The sequence below is a fragment of the Eschrichtius robustus genome, chromosome 13 (assembly GCF_028021215.1).
Source record: "Eschrichtius robustus isolate mEscRob2 chromosome 13, mEscRob2.pri, whole genome shotgun sequence".
NCBI classification, from domain to species: domain Eukaryota; kingdom Metazoa; phylum Chordata; class Mammalia; order Artiodactyla; family Eschrichtiidae; genus Eschrichtius; species Eschrichtius robustus.
In genome coordinates this window covers 13,980,145-14,003,625 of record NC_090836.1, presented here as the reverse complement: position 1 = coordinate 14,003,625, position 23,481 = coordinate 13,980,145, and the positions used below count along the sequence as shown (strand labels likewise).

At 35.2% G+C, this 23,481-nt stretch overlaps 1 protein-coding gene across 1 annotated transcript in view; it reads left to right on the top strand.

Annotated features, from left to right (window-relative positions):
- Nucleotides 1-23,481, top strand: part of LMO3 (LIM domain only 3) — a 54,691-nt gene that overhangs the window by 5,223 nt on the left and 25,987 nt on the right.

Here is a 23,481-nt window from a genome sequence, read left to right as displayed (position 1 = left end):
ACTGGATTCCTTTTAAAGTACCTTTGTAAGTGTCTTTGTGGGTTTCATTTCCTTCCTGCTAGCCTCTATTCCTGAAAGATGTCCACCTAGCAGCCTTCAAAATGCTGCCAGGTGCCTGTTCCACACATGATCGCTTCAGCAATGGCCAGGAAAACACAATATCTCAAAGTGTTCCCATTTATTTGCCTTACCTGATGCTCCTACCTGGGGATAGGTTATTCCACTGCCTGTATGGAAACTGCCCATTCACATCAAGGATGTATTTGGTAGAAATCAGCATGCAGGATGTTTTATTAGCACAAAAGTGACAAGGTCAGGCTGAGCATAGCACAAAGTAATTCAGCGATCTTTCTGTTTCAGATTTGTCAGAGAAAGTCAATTTGAAACTCTTAACTGGCATTTATTAGTAAGGTGTTTATCGTACAGGGTTGAAAACTTTCCCCAAGTGTGAATACACCTCCCTCCACCCACCATGTCATTCCAGGTGATCTTCGCAAAGATAGCACTGAAAGTCGAACAGCCTAAGTCTTGCCAGTAGCTTTATGGAAAATAACAAAGTAAAGACCTCCACCATTATGGGGAAATGATAGCCACTCTCCAAACTGTAAACATCTGAATGGTTTCAGGACAACGCAGATGTTCTTGCTTCTGAAGCCATGAAGCAGACTAAACTTGTATCCTAGCGTTTAGTACTCAACATATGGACTGGTATTTAAGAAAGATTATTTTGCTTTTCAGGGAATTTTGTGACTTCATTCAGCTGCAAATTACTGATATTAATAAAGTAGGATCTATCAAATTAGAGAAATGATATATGGCATCATTTGGGTTTTCATATTTGATACGATTAATCATTTTTCTAGTCTGACATTAAGTGATTCATTTTGAATTTTTTCCCTTATGACACAAAATTTATCAATCAGCAGTAGTAACTCCTTGGTCATTTCAGGAGGTGTTTTCTAGGGAATTTGGTGCTGCTTCGTATATAATTCAGTTACATTCAATCCAATTCAATGTTTATATATAAGAACATATTGTTTGATGAATGGTCATTACAAGAGGGTGAGTCCAGTACTGTTTATCAGATTCTACTCTCTCCCCTCTTAGGACCGCTTCATCTGACAGCCCCCTGACTAATTAGAACCACTTGCTACTACTTCTCTGTGTTCCGGGGGCACAAAATACATGTAAGATGCCAGCAATGGGAATGGGAAGTGACTATAGGCAAGGAGTTCCTTAACTAACACAACTAATCAGAATTAAGCTGTTCCGTGAATTATTTCAGGCTCTACAGTCTTGGAACTTTCCTCTTGCAAATAAAAATTTCTCCTCTGCTCATTGTGAATTAGAGCCTGATTTCTACGTAGAGTCTTTGTATTTGCTTTTAGTGACTTGACTTTGCTTCATCTTCCTAACCAATAGCCGTGGGCTTTTGGACTCTTGTCTTTGACTTTTGTTTACAATTGCAGTATCTCCAGTGGATTCATGTAACAACAGTTCCAAAACAAGGAGTTTATATAGTCTGGGCAAGATTAAAGTGTTCTAATAAGCAATAAAGACAAAAATTAAGTCAAATTTAAGGAGAGTCTCTTGAAATCTCTGGATATTTTTAAATCAGAAATGTAAATTTGCCAATGAAACACATGTGTCGCGAGTGAAACTGTTTTGCAGTTGTCTACATAGTAGAGAGCAGAGAGAGTAACCTTGTGTTGTTTTAATCTTCCTTATGGTAATAAAAATAAGTTGTTCAACTGGTGTTTGATAGTCTTAAGTGTATTGTTGAAGGGAATTTATCAAAATAGTTTTCATCTCAGAAATCTTTATCTCTAAAAGAGTCTATATGTTGCTTTTTGTGATACAACTTTTAGTTGATTTCTGATAGGCTCAAACTTTTAATCTTGTTACCTTATTTTTAAAAAATCATACTCTTTCAAATTTAAACCCTGGTCCTGATTGCCAATATATTCATTTCTCAGAGTACAATTTCCTCTTAAATTGGTCATTACCACATTAATGGCCAGTTGTTATGTTAACAGCCTAAGGGTTGTTAACATTTCAAACTGAGCTGTTAACAGCAAGCTTATCCCTTATTTAAACTGAAGGTTTTGTTGTATATAACGTGACTTCCTTGGCAAGGAGTAATTCATCAACACTTAAAAATTGCAGAAGTCAAACGGGGAAATGGTATGTGTGTAAAACACCATGTTATGTGTTATAGATGATGCCGCAGATGTGGTATTTAGTTTTATGTGGAAAGTGTGTATCTGAGTGAAATTATGTCTATGTTTAAAAGCATATGTCTGATTGGCAAATTAAAATAGTCGGATTCTGTATGTCGAATAGACAAATACGTTCAAGCAAACGTTATTTACCAATTAATTTCTTTGAATGGGTATAAACAGGCATTCAAAAATGCTTATTGGATGCCTGCTGTGTGAGAGGCATGATTTTAGGTCACGGACAAAAATTAACTAAGGGAAAAAGGGAGGTGCACCTCAAACTGTTACTATCTAATTGTTTATTAATTACACAAAATCTGCAGTATGATCAGTGAACAAGTAATATTCTGTGGCTATTTTCCCGAGCTTTGAAAATAATTCTTCTCATTTCCCTCTTAGTTCAGTACATTTCCTTCTTGTGTTTTGCACAGCCAATGCTTAACCATTTAAATCCTATTAAAAAGTAGTTTAGTTTGGTTTTCGGGTCTTCGGATATTACATAATAGCTTTGAGGCACAGACGAGCCATAAATAATTTACAGGTTTGTGTTTCTCTGTCTAAATTACTAGGCATCTAAGTAAGAATATGGAAAATGATAAAGAAAAAAATTGCTTACCTGTACCAGTAAATTATGGGTTATAGATATTATCCTGAGCCAGATAATTTTTCATATCTAGAGAACAGTGAAATATTTTTTGCCAACTGTATTTAACTTCCTAGTTAACTTCTCCTACCAAAAGCAAACACAAAAGACACTTTTATTGCTGAACAGTGAATCTTGAAGTTCTAACACTTTATTTTGCCTTATTCTGAGTAGTGATAGTGGTGACATGTTTTTACAAGTTCTTTGAATGATGAGTACAAGAATTTAAATCATAAGATGTTTTCTTTAGGGTATTAGAAACTATTACTGCAGTAAGTTTGATTTTGCTTAGATTTTTTTTTTCTCCTTCGAGGCACAATTAGCTATATTTATGAAAAAGAGAAGATTTTTACAGTTTATTACTGAGTTTCAAATCTTAACAGTTCACTTTCCATAACAGGCCTGATACAATATCTTTTACTTTTCTGGAGAATATAAGATATACCTGTCTGATGAGAGGGAATTTGCCAGTTTTTAAGATTGCTCTTCATCCTCGGAAATTCATTAGAAAAAGGAACAGAAGGATTGATTTTTTTAAAACTTCCTCTATTAAATACGCTTTCTGACTTAAACTATGAAGTTGGTCTGCCCACTAATGTTTATATGCCAAGACCTAGAAATGAATCTGTTAAAAATGTATCCAACACATTTATATTTTTTTAATTTTTAGAAGTTGTTTATGACAAAGTAGATATGGAAGCATCTTTGTACCTTGAACCAGAGAATGCATAAAGTAGATTAGCAATTACTGTGTAAAACTAGTCAAGTTTTAGTAATGATGTTTACAGGACTATGTAGCTACTGCTAAACTATCTAGCATTCTGATTTGAGTTTGGAAAATATGAACAAAGTAGTTATTAATGTATCATCAGTTTTAGAATTAAGATTTTATGTCAAGTGTTACAAAGTCAGAACTAGGAGATACAGCAAAATACTTTACTTCTCAATCTGGAGACAGTGTAGAATATCAGAATTTACCAGTTAAGCTGTTGGACCATTTTTGTCGGTTTTTTAATTTAAGCCTGCATTTTCTTACTTGTAGTATATTTTAAGCAGTAAGTCGATGAAGGCTGTATCTTGTATCTCTATGAATGGTGTTTTACCAGAGAATGTACTCAAAGCTGTTTGCTGTGATACTTGCCATGGAAGCTGCATACAGCTCTTCTATATGAGAAACAGAAAACGTCTTATATAAAATTTAATGCAATTTGCTATTTTTATACGTGAGGATGATTCGTTTAAAATGAAAGTGACGATGAAAGTGACGGGAAAGAACGATGCTTCATGCTCTACCACAGTTGCCAATTAACAAAAAGGATTTGAAGCTTCTATGCTGATTGCAAATTTTATGTGCTTTAATATAATATGATTTTACAATAGAAAATTAAAATTAAATGCTACATAGAGCATTAACCTGGCTATAACTTTATTTCACACTGATCAAATTTGGTACTTATAAATTTTTATATAAGGTTAACTTTACATTAGTACATAATTATGGCCTTATAAGTAAATATAAATACATTATTAATGTTATTTTATCTGACAGTTAATTGCACAGATTCTTTTTTAATGCTGACTGATGTGTTCATTCTGTTTTTCCTGCTTTGTCATCTTTTTAACATTAGGCGGTTGAAAATATCTCCCCTGGAAAGCAGTACATTATTATTTGAAATATAACTTTTTGTTGTTTTAAATTCCAAAAAATTAATCTTTTATATGGAATGAAACTCCTCCCAAATAAACTTTCTTTTTCCTAAGAGCTTCATTTGAGCTTTCTTAACACTTTATAATAGTCATAACTTTCATCATATTTAAATGTCTAAGCTCCTCTTAGTATTATGAAATATTTTGGCATCTGAGTGTATTAGACTCTAGGGTCTTTGAAAAATACTGCTATATTCCCTGTAAATTATCTTACCTTATTTATAGCTTTATAAAATATTGTAATTTTAAGTCCATTTTTCTGTTTATCATAGGAAAGCATTATTGCATTCTGTTTCAAACATTTTAGACTATATGTCGTTCATGGACTGGTGCAAATCAGGAGTGATACTGTTGTTTTGTACAATACTTTGGTAGAGCGCCCCTTGCTTTAGGAAAAAAGGGTCGATCCACCCTAGACTTCCTGAGCAACAACCTCTCTGCAACAATCTCTGTTAAAAATATCCTATCTGTCAATACATAGAGAATTTCTTATTTGTAAATTTATGTACAATATCTGTCCTTAATTCTGTAATAACACCCACTTTCAGTGAGTATTTAACTAATTATTTTAGTTTTGTGCCTTTTTGTTTTGGTTTGTTTTATAGACTTGAGATATTGTCACTGGAAATAACCCCCACCAAGAATATTAGAAATACAAAAAATACTTCACACTGTTTCTCTTTACTGTTTTTTATCTTTCCATAAAGCACGGAATACTTCAGTTAGGATAGTTTTTACGCATAAGATGGATAAGTTAGACATACCTGACTTAGCAGAAAAACGTTCTGTTCCTACAAGTATATTTAGGATTAAATGCATCCGGAAGAACTACATTTGAGAATTGCCAAAACTGCTTATTTTGCACTTTATAAATACATAGAACTCTGGGAAAGAATCTCTATTTTTCGTTGCTCTTAGAGTATATCAAAGTAAGCCAGCACTTCATTTATAAACTCACCATTAACTTCCATTAAGTGACTAATAATAAATTTTAATGCTGTTTTGACTGCATAAACATAATTTATTAAGGAATCTCATTTTAAAAATATGCTGAAAGTAGTAATTTTGTAAATGGTTTTGATGAATATATGCATTGTAGAAATGTGTTATGTAGTTCAGTTTTCTGCCTCACATAAAAATTATATAGGCTTAAAGAAGAATTGCACCAACCTAAACGACCCCTGTATTTTTTCTCATTACACTGGGAGTCATTGAAATATTATTTTGGTATTTGGTTTGAAAACATTTCCCAGTTCCCATGAGAATGTCTTCTATCATTCAAAATTATACACTGTAACCTTATCCCATCTTCCAAACAGAAACTAGCTAACATTTCTCACTTTCATCAATAATTGTTAAAATATATGAATTGTAAATGTACGACAAGATCTTGAAAACAAGGAAAGTAAAAATAAAAATAGCAATATTCTATCAGTCGACCAGATAGCTTTTTAAAACAGCATTTACATTAGCCATGTTTATTTAAAAAGGCATTTTCCTTTCCTTTTTAATTTTTTAATCGGTTTACGTAAGCGATGACTCCTACTGATTCATGGCATTTCCCTTTGTAAGCATCTAAAGAGATGTAGGTGTATGTATGCATGCTGCACATACAGGTATTAGAATCTATACAACCTGAGAATGAGCGTTGACTTTTGTCATAATTGACTTTCTCCAGATCACCATAGTTTGGCACACTTTGAAACTTGTAAAATTCAGATGCTTGATGCCAGCTAATTCCTTAGTATTGTAAAATATAGCACTGACTTATTCTTATAGAGTGTTCACCAGTCTAAGAGGAAAGACCATTTTTATAATACTGTAGAATGCCTAAATTTATTCCCTTGCGGTTTTTATCACCCAATTCTGTTTTTCTTAGCTCTGATGGAGTTTGATACTGTCTGTTCCATTTCTGTTTCTGCCATCATTGCATACTTGTTTTGATGATTAACTGTATGTTCCCCTTTTCAAGGTATTTATAAGAAATTTACTTTGGAGTGGAAGTTACATTGTGAAGCCAGAAATGTGGCATTTAGTTTTGTTTCTTATCTTAAAGCAATTTCTTTTGCTTATTGAGGTTTTTTGCCCCTTATTATCCATATGAATGGATAACTTTTCCCTAAAGGAATTAGGACCTAAACATACCCTTTTATTATATTCATCAAACATATTTACTATATTACAAACACAGTTACTATAAATCCCACATCAGTCACTTGGGCATTCACCTGTGCCATTTTTGCTTTCTGCTCTATACTATCAAAACTTCTTGATAGACCTTTTTCTTCTCAACAAAATTTTTTTAGTTATGTAAAGATTCCAGATCTTTTGCTGAATTCTTTTACTCCGTACTGTTGGGTTTTTATGATGCAAAATTGTCTAGCTGTGGACTTTACTGGTTTAAAACAAAATCACACTTGAGATAAATAATCATCTCGTAATAGTTAGATCTCTGATTTGAAGTTGGAAAATTAACATTAAGCTGCATGTATTAAGTTAGACTCTAACCAGCTTGTGTTGTTATGATTCAACGTAATATTAAAAACTCTCCAACTGGGCTACTGGGAAAATAAAAGACTCTTAAGAATTCAAAGATTATTTGCAGAGGAGTACACCAAAGCCATATTTAAGTAAAATTGTTATTACAAATTCAGTAAAGCATTGCCTACAGTAAACCCATCCTATTAATAAAAACAGAAAATCAGTTTTAGTAAACATAAATATCAGATATGACATGGATTAGTAATGGGGCAGGCAATGTCATGAAACGTGCTGATGATTACATATAATAGTAATCTAAATACCACCAAGAAAAAATAAATCCCCATCTCATTTATGCTGTGGGATCCCAACATGCAACTTCAAGGGGAAAAAGGAAGTTTTAGACATCATTAGTTTATTCTGATTTCTGAAAACTTTTAAAACAATGTCATGTTTTTATTATAGCAATTCTAACAGAGGTGCATACCAGTTTTTAAACTATTCTCTTTTTTTTATTTTTAAAAGATTTTAAAATCTCTTAAGTAATGTCCTTTGATAGATTGCTCACATTTCATCAAAAAAAATAGAATCAAGACTGTTAACACTTTAAAATACTTTATGGCATTGAGTGTGATGCTTATTTTGTGTTTATCAACCACTCAATAAAAATAAATTCTGACCAACATCTGCATATTAGACTGAATAAGATAAGTGATTAGTACCTGTGCGTTTGCTTGAGTGGAAGGGGCTGGGGGTAGATAGGTGAATGAAAAAACAATCATAACTTCTAACACTAAAAGTGAGTACTGGTTTCAATGGGCAGGTTTATTTAGTTTTGCAGGTGAGAAGTTCAGCTTTACTATACTATGAACATAATTTTAAAGCCTGTAAGTATTACAAGTGAATATCCACTGAAGGATGTCTGTGCTTTGGGAGATACAAAGAAATAATACAGTAAGTTATTGAATTGTCTTAAAACCTAGCAAGTAGTATTTTCTGTGGCCATTTATTAGGGAAAAAAATGAAAAAGGTTCTGAGCTACAAGAATCCCTTCTTTCCACAATGTGTTCTTGCTGAGTGGATAGGACTGGGGTTTATATTTATGATTACATGCTTTGCCATCTCTTTAACAGTTTAAAAATGAAACCATCTAGTCACTTAACAAATACTTGAGTGCCAATATTTCATTTCTATAAATAATGAATGTAGAATCTTATATTTCTAATTGATTTTGTATAAATACAAAGGTATTAATATTTTACTATATGAAGAATAAGGTAGTCTAGGGAATTTGGGAAGAACTTATTGGCAAGTTATTTCTCAAATTTTTTACGAATGATGTACTCACCATAGTTGAATAACTAAGGAAAATATGTAAAGAGTTTTAGTGTGGTTATATCACATGGAACCAGTAGGGTGAATGAGAAGAATCAAGAATGATTAGAAAAAAATTTTAAGAAGGGGGGTTATAAATAATAAGTAAAAATTATGCTCTGTAAAAATCCTTTTGTAAGCCAGTAGTCCTATTATAAAAGATGAGTTTTAGGCTTCATAGTTTACTTTTAGATGCAGAGTAAGATAGAATTAGCTCTGTAAGCTTCATGCTGTTTGCATCGTTCACCTCTTACTGCAGACATTGGTAAGTTATCAACAGAGGTATAATTGACATCCGTGTCAGAACACTTAACATCCTTGTTCCCCATTTTTCCACTCAAAAAATATTATTCTATATACTCTAGGTCCTGTGCAAAGCCCTAGGATACAGCACTGAGTAAAACACAGAAATAACTCCTTCCCTTAAAGAGGTTATATTCTAGCTGTGGAAGCAGATAATCAACAAACTCAGTATTGAGTACATTAGGAGATGATAAATACCACAGGAAAAATAGAGCAGTGTAAGAGGTTTGCAGAATTTGTATTTATGGGTGAGTGTGCCTGGGTATGTGTGGTGGGGAGATAAGGCTTTGAAAAATTAAACAGTGTAGACAGGGACAGCCAGGTTGAGAGGGTGACTTGAGTAAAGACCTAAAGAAAGTGAAGGAAATAGCCATGGGGATGTATAGGAAGGACATTGTGGGCACAGGGAACAGTCAGTACGAAGACCTTGCAGTGGAAGCTTTTCTGATATGTTTGAGGAACATCAAGGATGCTAGTGTGGTTGGAATGAGTGAGAGAGCAAGAGGCAAGGTTACAGGCAGCCACTATGTGGTCCTGTGGTATCCCTGTTACAACCAAGAACACACCTTATACTTTTCTAAATGTCAGGGAAGGAAGTGGTAATAACTACTGTCCGAGAACCACTGTGAAGCTTACTCAGGCTGTTAGAGACTGAATTCCATTTGGGATAACAGAACTCATCTGCTAAATTGAATGGGATTATTTTCATGTATTATTTACTGGTATTTTTTTTTTTTTTGGATGTCTTTTTATTTGGCCTCAGTGATGACCCTGTGTGATTACATAATAGTTGTGAAATATGCGTCTCAAAATAGACATCAGGATTAGGTCACTTGACTGTTGCTAATTCACGAGAGATGGTATAGTTGTATGTTTGAGTTTAAATTGACACATCTACATACATCTATATAATGGAGTATTTATACATCATTATATTTCAATATGAAATACAAAGGAATGTTCATATTGATGAGCTAGGGCTGCCAACACAGCACGTATGACGGTAATACCTTGGCCAAAGATGTCATTAAACTCTGCCCTGATCACAATGTAACTGATACTTTTGAATACTTAGGAAATAAAAATTGCAAAGATAAGGATTTTTCAAAGGCTGCCAATTTCTACTCTTAAAGTAGAAACATCAGTTATTCTAGGTCTGAAAGGTGATTTTTTTTTTCATTATTTTAAAAGTCAAGCCAAGTCTTATTTAATGAAATTATTTTCTCGTACAAACCATTTAAAAGAACATATTCGCTCTAATTATCATCAATGTTTCCAAACCCAGCATTAAGAGAAAATACATCAAAGACATATGATTATTTAAAACAATTGAATCACATTCTTGATAAGACAGATGTTACAGAAGTGTTCTGTTTATACTTATGCTTTGCACCCCTCACCTAACCCTAGCTCACTAATTTTAATTTCGTATCAAGAAGAGCTAAGCATTCATCTTCAAAACTAAAAGATTAATATGCATTCTTATTTGTGAGAGTGGGATCTGGATATACAAGCTGTCTTTACTTTTGAAATTAAAAGTTAAATTTAAACCTTAAGTCCAAATCAAAGTACTTGAGCCTGTATTTAAATTTATAAAATTATAAAATGATGCATCATGGGTATTGGTTAAGAAGCTTTACATTGAATCTTACAGAGGCACAGCATGAACGGGTGAGCTTTCAAAGCAGTGGCCATCTATCCTTCGTGCATAAAAAAATCTTGAACATAACTTCCAGAAAGCTACGAGGTGGTGGCCAAATGACTTTACAAGTCTTGATTCCTACTGTCATCCTGCACCTCCTGAGTGTTTTTTTTTTTTTCCTATTACAGTTTCTAGCAGCCCTCCTATTCTTTTTGGTAGATGGGCATGTGTTCTAACTTCCATCTTGTCCTCTTTTAAGTTCAAACCTATATTCCTAATCATTTTGTGATTCTTCCCTTCCAAAATGGATCAATTTGAGCTTGATTTTAAGGAAAGGTCATTTGATCTTGAGCTGATAGTCTGCTAGGTGTTGAAATAATCTTCTCAATGATATTTATTAAACTAACCATTATCTTTAGAATAAAGATCACATGCTTGTTTGACTAAATATGTTAAATGCTTTGTCTTCTCAGTTAACTGTGGATTGCTGCAGTGACCTGAGGAAAAAAGATATATTTTGAGAAGATTAAAATTTTTTTAAATATTTTTGATTTTCCTTTGAGGATTTATCTGCCGAGTAGTAAACAGAACCTTTCATTTTCACCACAGCTTAGTTTTTCACTGTGATTCTGAAGTCACAAGCTCATCCTACATTTCATCTTAACGCATACAGTGTATTTTAAATCATTTCACTGTGTATTTCTCATTATCTGCCACGTTGTGTGTTGCACGCCCCACCCCCCAACTATCATTAATGGAACATCAGTCATATTTAACTGTTATAATGCATTCGTCTGCTGATTTTACCTTCTGTGATAGTACTTTATAGAAAGAAAAATGTCACATCAGTTCTTCCTAATTCCCTAACCATCTCCCAAACCAGATGCGGTTAGACCTAATCCCTAGGTTTTAGAGGCATAATGGTAAGGAGTACAGATGTGAGGTCTGCCCTTTTTCTGCTCCTTCCCAGCTGTATGTTCCTAGCAAGTTACTCAACCTCTCCAAGCCTCAGTTTACTTATCTGTAAATAGGAATAACAAACCCATTCATAGAACTGTCAGGAAGTGTCAGTGAAACACCATAGGGAAAGAATCAAATACACTGGCCAACACTCCAATGTGAGTTTCTGTTGTTACGAAGGAAGAATTGCACTGAGTTATGAAGATAAGATAGTTGGAAAATTAAACATGAGAAGAAGATTAAAGAAGCAGATTAAGATGAGGTTTAAGAATGATTAATAATCAAGAATATGAAATGCTACTAGCATAATAAGATCTTTTACCAACTTTTCATCTACAAAGAAGATAGATGAAGAGATGTTTAAATACCACATGCACCCAAAGCCATGAAGGAAAAAAATTATTTAAGAGTGGAGGGACTTCCCTGGTGGTGCAGTGGTTAAGAATCTGCCTGCCAATGCAGGGGACATAGGTTCGAGCTCTGGTCTGGGAAGATCCCACATGCCGCAGAGCAACTAAGCCCATGCGCCACAACTACTGAGCCTGTGCTCTAGAGCCCGCGAGCCACAACTACTGAGCCCACGTGCCACAACTACTGAAACCTGCGCACTTAGGGGCCGTGCTTCGCAACAAGAGAAGCCACCACAATGAGAAGCCTGCGCACCACAACGAAGAGTAGCCCCCGCTCACCGCAGCTAGAGAAAGCCCGCGCGCAGCAACAAAGACCCAGCACGACCAAAAAAAAAAAAAAAAAAAGAGTGGAGCTTATTGGAATCTGGAAAGGTGTTGTTGAATTACAATTATAGTGTATTTTACATAAAGTAAGTTGAATTTGAATCTTTGGGGAATTATTGAACATAAGATTTTCTTTGCAACTGAGGTGGTAGTTTTCTAAAATATCTTATATGCCCATGCTCTCCACACTTTAGCACGTGCAAGTTCTATGGCCTTGTAAAGCATTATATTTAATGTCCCGTAGGGTAGAATTATATATAAAACGTTAGCTTGCTTTAGGTTTTCTTTGTAGTCTTGATTTTTATATCTTTTTCCTCGGGTGGCAAGGACAATTGAATGCCAGTATCTTAACCGGTATTCCTTTTCACAGTGTTCTCTAAACGTTTTGATTATATACCTTTATTCCTAAGGAAATCTAAGTGGGCACCCTCAATTTAAATATATATTTATAAATCATAAATACTCCATTGTACATTTTTTAATTAGGAAAACAATATGTAAAGGCTAAGATATCAAATAAATAGAAAGGCTATTCCTTGTTTAAACATCCCTGGGATTTATGTACCCCCAATTTGGAGAGCAGTCTTATTTTTTAACACTTAGTTTGTTAAGCTTGATTGAAAGTTGTTTGGTAGTGATATGTGTGAATAAAAGGAGGGGAGTACCAATACCTGGGAAAAGAGTTGTAAAAGAGAGATGTAGTAATTGTTTGGAAGAAAAGGACTAAGCATGGGCTAATATACCTGACTGTGTTCATTTAATATTAAATCAAGGTTTGCTTTGGTGACAAACATCCAGTGCATGTGGACTCTTTCTAATACTGTGCTATAGCCAATGGCAACATTAATATAAGGCAGGGTGTCTCTCCCTCCCCGGCAACCCCCCATTCAGGACACAGTGAGATTTTAGACAGATAAATGCTAAAAGAACCCTATGTACCAAAGGCAGTGTTTACCGCATGTAATACATATCATTGTTTGTCTCCTGTAGTGAGAAATACTTGTGTCGTGCTGGTAAAATGCACTCCTGACAGACCAGTGCTTGCTATTATAGGGTCCATTGCTTAAAAAAAATGATACACTGACAGAAATACAATTTAAGAAAATTTAACACCAAGGGTAGTCAACCATGTAGACTACTATTAAGGGGCCAAAACTCAAGGCCAGGGGTTTATTTAAAAAAGAGGCACAGTTTATTTGCTAGTAGTAGGCGAAGTTAAAAGAAAAAAAAAATCGAACTTGAATTCCTTGCTCTCTAGTCTGTAGAAAATTAATGAAAGCGACAGTTCAATAAGATTTTATTGCAGAAATGTTTAAGTGAAACATTTTAAGAAGGCTTCGGAATTTTTAAACAGTTACTTACCATTTAGAAAGCTGTAACACTGCAGTGCATAGCAAATTGTTAGCATTGGCTCCTAGGCACACCCACTGATTTTCTTAAAATGTGTAGTCAGAGCTGGTTAGTCTGAAATCACTTTGTTCATTTCATTTCTGTGTGTGTAGCTTATAAATATATTTGAGATTGACAGGTTAGCAGCACCCACAATTACTACAATTTAAAATGTAAGCTATTGTCCAGGTACCCTTATGGGCATAGTTTGGTAATTAAATGCATTGGATTTGTAACAAGACCTTTTGAGAATGAAAATTACCAAATATGAGATGTGATGAGATATGTTGGATTTCAGAAGAGCAAAGAATGTACTAATGAATAAACTGCTACTGAAGGATGACAAAGCATGTGTTTTTACGCTTTCACATGGCTGTCATATTAGGGGAGAAAATTCCATGAATTTAGATGAGATGTATTATCTAATTTTACCATTTTATTTATTTATTTTTAATATACTTACTCACTCACTCACTTATTTATTTATTTATTTATTTATTTATTTATGGCTGTGATGGGTCTTCGTTGCTGTGTGTGGGCTTTCTGTAGTTGCGGCGAGCGGGGGCTACTCTTCGTTGTGGTGCGCAGGCTTCTCATTGTGGTGGCTTCTCTTGTTGCGAAGCACGGCCCCTAAGTGCGCAGGTTTCAGTAGTTGTGGCACGTGGGCTCAGTAGTTGTGGCTCGCGGGCTCTAGAGCACAGGCTCAGTAGTTGTGGCGCACGGGCTTAGTTGCTCCACGGCATGTGGGATCTTCCCAGCCCAGGGCTCGAACCCGTGTCCCCTGCATTGGCAGGCAGATTCTTAACCACTGTGCCACCAGGGAAGCCCTAATTTTACCATTTTAAAAACAAATCTGCCATCCAGTAATATTTGATGCCAACTGTGTACGGATCACACGGTCCTTTGGGAGAAAGGTTACAAAAGTAATGCAATAAATAATCTGAGCTTCAAGGAGCTTAACTTGGGTATCAGAGAAATAGAGAAAAGCATTGTCAACTGCTATGGAGAATCAAAAGATATGTATCTTATGTTCTCTACCCTGATGGTGTAGTCTTATTGCCACACCCTAGGATGGGTCTAGGGAGGCAATTGATGCTGCCAAGAAAGGATATCCCAAGATGAAATGCAGTGTCTTTTCAGTTGTCCTCCAGAAGGCAGTTGGCCCGAATCTGACAATGTTATACGAGAGGTTTTTCTAGAAGGTAATGCCTATTGTCCAGATGCATTGTCCAGGGGCTCTGATTCAGCTGTGTGTTGGAGCAGACCCAGAAATGCTTGCTGAGGAAGGCTGGGATCCTCAGCTCTCCATTTCTGCACGCCTTTTAGTTTTGTTTCTGAAATTCCTCATGTAAACTTTATCATGTCATAGTATCTCTGCACTCTGTGTTCTTGCCAGCAGTTATGACTGCTGCTTTTCAGTCCTGATTTTTTAAGAAGTTATCTGAAGGAAAGAGTATCTATGGTGGATTGATTACCTGAAAAACTAGACATTAAGCTAGTTCTTCTGATAATTTTAAATATATCATTTGGATCACTTCAGAGAGCTATACGCTTGACCTTGACCCCTCAAAATCTTCCACAGGATTGTGCATCAGTGTTTCACCATTAGCCTGCATTAAAGAAAATGTTTATAAATAGCTGCAAACAATGCAGTGTCTTAGGGATGAGGTTATAGACTCTGTTTACTGTATCACACAATGTCCTACAGATTCACTGTTGAACTTTCTCCAATCTAGAATAAGAAAAGTTCCTGGGATGCTAAATGATTAAATGGTGTTTCTTCATGGGCTTTGTGGGTCAGTATTATTTACCTCTTCCCTTTTTTCTTTGTCTCCTAGGAAGCTCAAATCCAAATTTACTTTCTATTTCTAACAACTGTTCAGATCTACATGATATGTTCATATATTCTCCAGACTTTTGTATTCTCTTACACATTTTTCTTTATTATGATATCCAGAGCTATTTATTTCATCTGAAGATGAACTTTGAATAATTGCAATGAGTGAACAATAATGGGAAAAAAATAGAGGTGGGAGCATAGAGCCTAATGCATGAGAAATGCTCAAATAGCTGAGTGAAAGTAATTTGGGAAAGGGACGTGATGAAAATAATTCTCTGGTCTGGATATTACGTAGATATAAAATATAGGTGGATTTGAATAATATTTAGAACAGTGTTTGAGCTCACTCTGTCGGATGAGGATTATAGCAGATATAACATTTTATGTTGTTAAATTTTCATCTTTATTGCCAGATGACTATTTAGCACAGAATTAATCCATTATTTTAACATAAACGTATGTATGAAAAGCTTATTTCATTAGGTAGTAATCAATAACTTATTTCTTACAGTGATACTTTGACGTAAATAAAATAGGCTGAATAATTATCTCACCAAGGGCTAAGACAGCGATTACAAACCCAAATGCTTCCAGGTTCTAGGTTCCATGAAGGTAAAATGATATAGTGAATTGGGGCTTGCATGTCCTATCCCAAGGGAGCAGCTATGACTTTATTTCAGCAGAATATGAGCCTAAAACTGCTGATTTCTCCAGATGAACTAGATATTTTTTCTAGATCTTTAAATGAAATCTCTTAGATTTAAGATATTGGCAACTAATTCTAATGTGGTCCATAAGCACTAGTATGTGAGCTCTTAATCAGAACCCTAGAAGTCTGGTTTTAAATACGTGACCAGGCCTTTTAGTCCATACAATTGGCTGAGGTGTTTGAAAATGTTTCTTAGCATCCCGAATTCTTGCAGACAGGATCACCATCCTGCATCCCACATATACCCGTTATATCCCTGCTTCAGAAATCTCCTGGGAGATTTTGAAATCATGGAAATGAAATTGTTTAAATAATCAGAGTAGGTGAACTACCCTGGAGAGAACTGCAGTGGGGAACTCACTGCTCTGTGAGGTGGGAGGCCCTCCTGAGAAAAGAGCTCTTTTGCCTCTGCTTGAACCTCATAGCCATTGCAGTTTCCCTGGGATTAAGCAATATATTTTCAGGGACCCTCACTGTGCCCAAGTTAAGACACTTGAGGCCATCTACTTATTCTTTTTAAATTATAAACTTATAGCTACTTTTTTCTCTTTAAATTTTTTTTAAATTTTTATTTTGTATTAGAGTATAGTTGATTTACAATGTTGTGTTAGTTTCAGGTGTACAACAAAGTGATTCATTTATTCATATACATATATCCATTCTTTTTCAGAGTCTTTTCCTATCCACTTCTAAACAGGCCATTCAGCCTTGTAATTATTCATCACTGAATGAAAGGCAAATCCACTGCCACCACCCCTTCACCCATCAATGTTGATCTAATCCTCTTCACTTCCATCCCTTTCCCCATTTTCTGTATTTTGACTGCTGCCTCAACTCAACACTTTTCCATTGGGTCCTCTGGAAGCCACATGTCGTTGTCAATAATTATTCTATGTCTACAATATTTTGGCTTTTTCCATCAAAATATTGTCTTTAACTGAGTTTCATCATTGCTTTAACTGAATTTTGCCTCTCCTTTAAGGAGGCGGTGTCCCTGTCGGGTATCCATAAGGGCACAGTCCTACTTAGCGCTTGTAAATCCCATGCTCCATGAAACCAAAAGAAGAAGTTGGCATTCTCTTGGATACACACAACCATCTCCATCCACTAATAAAAATGCATTGTCCTTCAATAAAATTCATACAATCTGGTTACACTACTTTTTACCCTTTCTCATTCCTGTCAATTTCTCTCTTGCTATAAATTGTAGGAGATTTGAAAAGGTTTACAGTTGACCCATCCGAAACCAGTCCTAACTTGTTGAACCTCCTTAACCCTACATCCCCCCAGTCCTAGGATCACATACAGCTTCCTGTCCTTAAAGAAAAATATTTTATCTCAGGAATCTTTTTTTTTTTTTTTTGGCCGCGCCATGCGGCATACAGGATCTGAGCTCCCCAACCAGGGATTGAACCCGTGCCCCCTGCAGTGGAAGCATGGGGGTCTCAACCACTGGACCACCAGCGAAGTCCCCATCTCAGGAATCTTAAACTCCATAATATCATCTTGACTCACTTGCATTCAGCTCTTCCATTATGTCTTTTGCTCCTAATTTGGTCACATCTATCAGGCTTCTGTCCTTCGCTGCCCGGCATGAACCCAACTGTTGGTCATTCAAGACTTCCATCTTCTACTATGCCTGCCTTTCTATCTCAGAGCCCAGCAAGGCTCTAGGGTGACAAATTGGCATTGGTATACCACTCCCTGCTTTTCTACTCCAATAGCATGGCTGAGCATTGCTGGAAACAAGTAAATAAAATATAGATTGATGCTCTCACAAATAATTGGTTTTTCCTCTCACCCAGTCTCAAGGGATGAGCCAGTTATTTGTACTTGGCCGCCATCCTTGCCCACGACCTTCAACAGCTCTACTGAACATTCACAGTTCCCCTTGAGGCCCTTTTTTTGGCTAGTTGTCCTGTCTCTTCATTCTCAGCAGATGCCTTTGCTGCCTCCTTCAAAATTGAAGCCATCAGGCTTGATATAAATCAGCTTCTTACTACCATTTACATTTCGTCTACTTTTCCATTTATCTTTAACTTTTTTTAATCTCATCTTTGTGAATAAGGTGTTCCTGTTACTTTTCCAATTCTATGTCCTTGGCTCCATTCCCTCCAGTATCCTGTGGGTTTTCTTGTGATGAGGTATCTCCTTTCTCCGTATTATCTTTAATATTTCCTTTTCTTTAAACTTTTGACCCTCAACATATGAATATACTCAAGACTTTCTGGTTCTGAAAGAAAAAAGCCTTATCCTACAGATATATGTTGGTATTGTCCAATTCCTTTATTGTCCAATATTTTTAGAAGTATAATCTCCCCTTCTTCAACCTCATCCACTTGTGATCTGGCTTCTACCTCTACTCTACTGAAATTGCTTTTCTTGATATCTAATTGCTGAAACTAATGGACATTTTCTCAGGGATCATCTTATAGCTTTTTTTCCTTTTAATAATGTTGATCACTCCTTTGTAAAAGCTTTCTACTATCTTGGATGCCATGACCCTACACAGTTCAGATTCTTTTCTGGGTGTCTCATCCCCATCAGACACTTAAAAGTGTGAAGGAATGTACCTTAGGAACACTGATCTTATTGAGGTATACTTTTTCCTGGGAGATATTATCTGTCTTCATGATTTTAATTCCTCTCATATTGGGATGACTCTTAAATCTCTACCTGCAGTGCATTATTCTCCTCCACACTTAAGCCATATATATTTAGCAACTTCCTTGGCATCTGTAATTTAATGTTAACAGGAAACAATATCCCAAACTCAACTTATACAAAATTAACGTAACTCTAATATAGTACCATATAGTACTGTAACCTGATAAAGATAATATAAAAATATATAGAAACTAATTGTATTTATGATTAATACTCAAAAAGTATTAGCAACTAGTCTGTCAGTGTATAAAATAAATAATACACTAGGAACAAGTAAGATTGTTTCTGGAATGCAAAGAAGGAACACCAGGATGATTTGCAACCTCATTTATTGTATTATCAAACTAAAGGAGAAAACACCATGGCTAGAGCAGTATGTGCCAAAAAGGCAATTGATAAAAATTCAGCAGCCACTGCAAAACTTCCAGCTAAAGAGAAATAAGAGGAAGCCAATTAAATATGATTAAGAAAATTTACTGAAACCTAACAGCAAATATATAAAACAGTTAAATACTAAAGTCATTTCCACTAAACTCAGGAAAAAGACAGGGATATCCACTATTGTCACTTTTATTCAATGTTGTTTTAAAGGTTTTAGCTAATGTAACAAGATAAGAAAATGAAATAATCAGTATAAATATTAAAAAGAGAATTATTTTCTTTGGGGATAATTGGGAAAACTCAAGAATTAATAAGAAAATTTGGCAGAGTAGCTAGCTAAAAGACAAGGTAAATAGAATTTGGAGTTTTACTCTATGCCAAAAAGTGACATTTTAGAAATGGAGAAGAAAAGAAATTCATTGAGTGGTAATAAAACTTTAAAAATTCATAAGCATTCGGCCAGCATTTATATGAAGAAATATTTTTAAAGAAAAACTCTACTAAAAAGATTGTCCTATATTTTTCTGTTTACAAATACTGGGTAAATATAGAAAAATTTCAACTGGACTGAGGGTAGAGGTGTTATAATGGCAGTGGAATTATGAGGGTTGGTTTTAACATTGTGAAATAAAGTCAACAGAAGAGAGACTCAGATGGTGGCAAATATTTCTTGAGGATCTACTCTATTCTGGATACTGAGATAGTAGCAGTGAAAAAAAACAGACAAATCTTTGCCTTCTATATCTTATCTTTTAGTACTATTTAGGAGGTATTTGCCACCAGGTGGGAACTGTGCTGAGTGCTTTACAGATGTAATCTCATGTAGCCTTTGGGAACTATTATTACACCCATTTTTGAGACAAAGATACTGAGGCACAGGATGATTAGGTTATTTAGCCAAAGTTCCCAAGGTTCAAGGGGTATACTTTAGTCTGCAGTAACTGTAGTCATAGTGTGCCATAATGCTGCCTATAGGAAGCAAGAGAACTATTCACTCATACATCTGTGTTACCTTTTTAAGCCAGTGGTACACCACGGCTAACTTGTTAGTTAATTAAATGTACACCTGGGAGGGTATGAAGTACCTACCAGGAAACGTGTTTCTGATCAGTGGCATCAGATACATTAGATTTTAATTCTGTTCTGTGGCTCACCACATAGCTCCCTGTGAAGCCTGCCATTATCTTTCTGGTGATAATTTTCTGAACAAATAGAGAAATTTAGAATTATTCTTTGTTTTTGGTTTCTTAAGCCTATTGGAAAACAGCCAGACCATTTCATAATGGTTTCTCTAAATATATTAATAAAGTGAATGTAAGTGGGGGGCATATATATATATATATATATATATATATATATATATATAATGCTAGAAGAGAAGAAATTTTGTTCTCTTTAAAAAAAAAAAAAATCCCTGTGGAAGTTTATGACCTTTGTAATCAATCCTTTTTTTTTTTTTTTTTTAACTAGGCTCTAGAGAGTGTTTTGGGTTGGAAAAGGTCACCTATTTGCAATGATATATTCTGTCAAGCGTGTGTATAAGTGTAATATACTAGACCTTAACAATGCAATATATTTCGTTGGAATAAAGAACAATTTTTTGCTTTTTTATTTCAAGTGAGACTTTATTAAAGTATACAGCTATGAATGATTTCTTCTTGAATGTATTCTTTTAGTGAATTAATGTAATTTAATTAATGTAGTGCTTTAAAATTTTTATTTGGTTATTAAGATGTAATTGACATATAACATTTTATTAGTTTCAGGTGTACAATATAATTATTCAATATTTGTGTATATTGTGAAATGGTCACCACAATAAATCTAGTTAACATCCATCACCACACAGTTACTATTTTTTTCTTGTGATAAGAACTTTTAAGATCTACTCTCCTAGCAACTTTCAAATATATAATACAGTATTATTAACTATAGTCACTGTGCTGTACATTACATCCCCAGGACTTACTTGTTTTATAACTGGAAGCTTGTACCTTTTGACCCCCTTCACCCATTTTGCTCACCTCCCCAAACCCCACCTCTGGCCATCACCAATCTATCTCTGTATTCTTAAGTCCTGGATTTTTTTGGTTGTTGTTTGTTTTTAGATTTCACATATAACTGAGATCATACAATATTTGTCTTTCTCTGTCTGACTTCTTTCACTTAGAATAATGCCCTCAAGGTCCATTCATGTTGTTGCAAATGGCAAGATTTCCTTCTTTTTTTACGGCTGAACAATATTTCATCGTGTATATACATCACATTTTCTTTTTTTTTTTTTACATCACATTTTATCCATTTATTCATTGATGAACATGCAGGTTGTTTCCATATCATGGCTATTGTAAATACTGCTGCAGTAAACATGGGGTGCATATATCTTCTCAAGTTAGTGTTTTTGTTTCTTTTGGCTAAATACCCAGCAGTGGAATTGCTGGATCATATGGTAGCTCTATTTTCGAATTTTTGAGGAACCTTCACATTTGTTCTCCATAGTGGCTGCACCAATTTACTTTCCCACCAAGAGTGCATGAGAGTTCCCTTTTCTCCACATTCTCACCCACAATTGTTACTTCTTGTCATTTTAATAATAGCCATCCTAACAGGTGTGAGGTATGGAATTTTTAGATACCTGAGCCTGGGCCAGGTTGAGATGGGTCTGTACTAAAGAGAGCACAACTTCTACCCCTCTTCCTGCTCACTCCCTTTCTACTCGACTCCTCCCACTGAAGAGGTGAGAAATTATTTTGAATTATTTATATTGTCCAAGTGAACTAGGTAAAACAATATTTCTCAAACTTGAGTAGTTTATTCAATCTTTAGAAGGAAAAAATTTCTCTTAGAATGCCTCAGATACTCCATTCCATTTGAGACAGTTGCAATAACTGTCACTTTAGGTAGTTACTTAATATTTTTCTAAGTTGAATTAAGCTATAAGAGATCAAAGCACAGTCTCTGTTGCTTGGGAAGACTTATGGGAGGAGATGAGATTGGTATGAAAGATGAGGAGAGAATACATTTCAGATGGAGTAGCTGCTCACCCAAGCACTGGAATCTATTGCAAATTTAACAATGAGGCAAATGGGCTGGTCCAATTAAGTGCAGAGTTGCCAAACAAAATCCAGGATCCCTAGTTAAACTTAAATTTCAGATCAGTAATAGGTAATATTTTTAGTATAAGTGGGCCCCAGGCAATATTTAGGAATCTTAAATTTAGAAAAGGGAGAGAACTGTTGTCCTGTCGAATTGGCTCAGAGAGCCAACCTGGGCAGAATGAATATAATTATTTCAGTCATATGGAGCCATTGAAAGTCATTGAACATATTAATGAAATGAGGAAAATGGTGTTTTAAGGAAAAATACTCTTCCAAATGTGTGCAGACTGGTTTGTTATGAGGAGAGAATGAACTTTTGTTGTCATTGTTATACCTACTTGTCTATCACTCCAGCACTAGACTGCAAACGTTTTGAGGGCAGGGAGGGTCTTATTTGTTTGATTATATCCAACATCTGGTAGAAAACCTGGCAGGTAGTAGGTGTTCAATAAATATTGAATGGAAGGCAGGAGGAGGGAGTGGGATAGAATGAAATATTTAGCAATGCTTGATTGCAATAAAGTAACAACATATATAATCAAAATAGCAATGAATAATTGTCAGATGGTTAGGAAAATGTGATTTTTAATAGCTGAGCTTCATGGAAGAGTTGCAGTGAGAGAAGGTTCTGGAAGCTGGAAAGGAGATTTAGGAGATGGATCTTGAGAATAAGAAGGAGTTGGGCTTCCTCACAACATGGAGACTGAATGCTGGTGCACTTTTAGAGCTGCCTACCTAAGTTAGATACATCATATTATGACCTGTGCTTTGTGTTACTCTTTAGGGCAATGGGGTAATGATGGTAAAGAAATATCACCAGATATGATGAGTAAAGATGGCACCAGTTGCAAGTTTTCTGCAGCTGCTAATAGCTAAGTTCTGATGTTGCCACCTAAACCATCTTGAATATGATCAAAGACAGACCTAATTTGTTCTTAGTTTCAGCAAGTACTGATGATGTTGCCTAACATGGTCCTAGGGTAGCTTTACTTAGTGTAGCTGTGCCCTAATTGGGTTATTTCTGTAAGGTATAGTTCAGGAAAGGACATGGGGATGGTGGTCTAGTCGTGTCTTTGCAACAGCTTCTAAATACTTTATTTTTGACTTCCACCTACGGGTGGTATAGCCATTATACCCTGAGTTCAAAGTGGGATTTCAAAAATAGGACCTACTGTATAGCACAGGGAACTCGACTTAATAATCTATGATAACCTATATGAGAAGAGAATCTGAAAAAGAATGAATATATGTATATGATAACTTCACTGCACACCTGAAACTAACACAACATTGTAAATCAACTATACTCCAATAAAGCTTTTTTAAAAATGGGT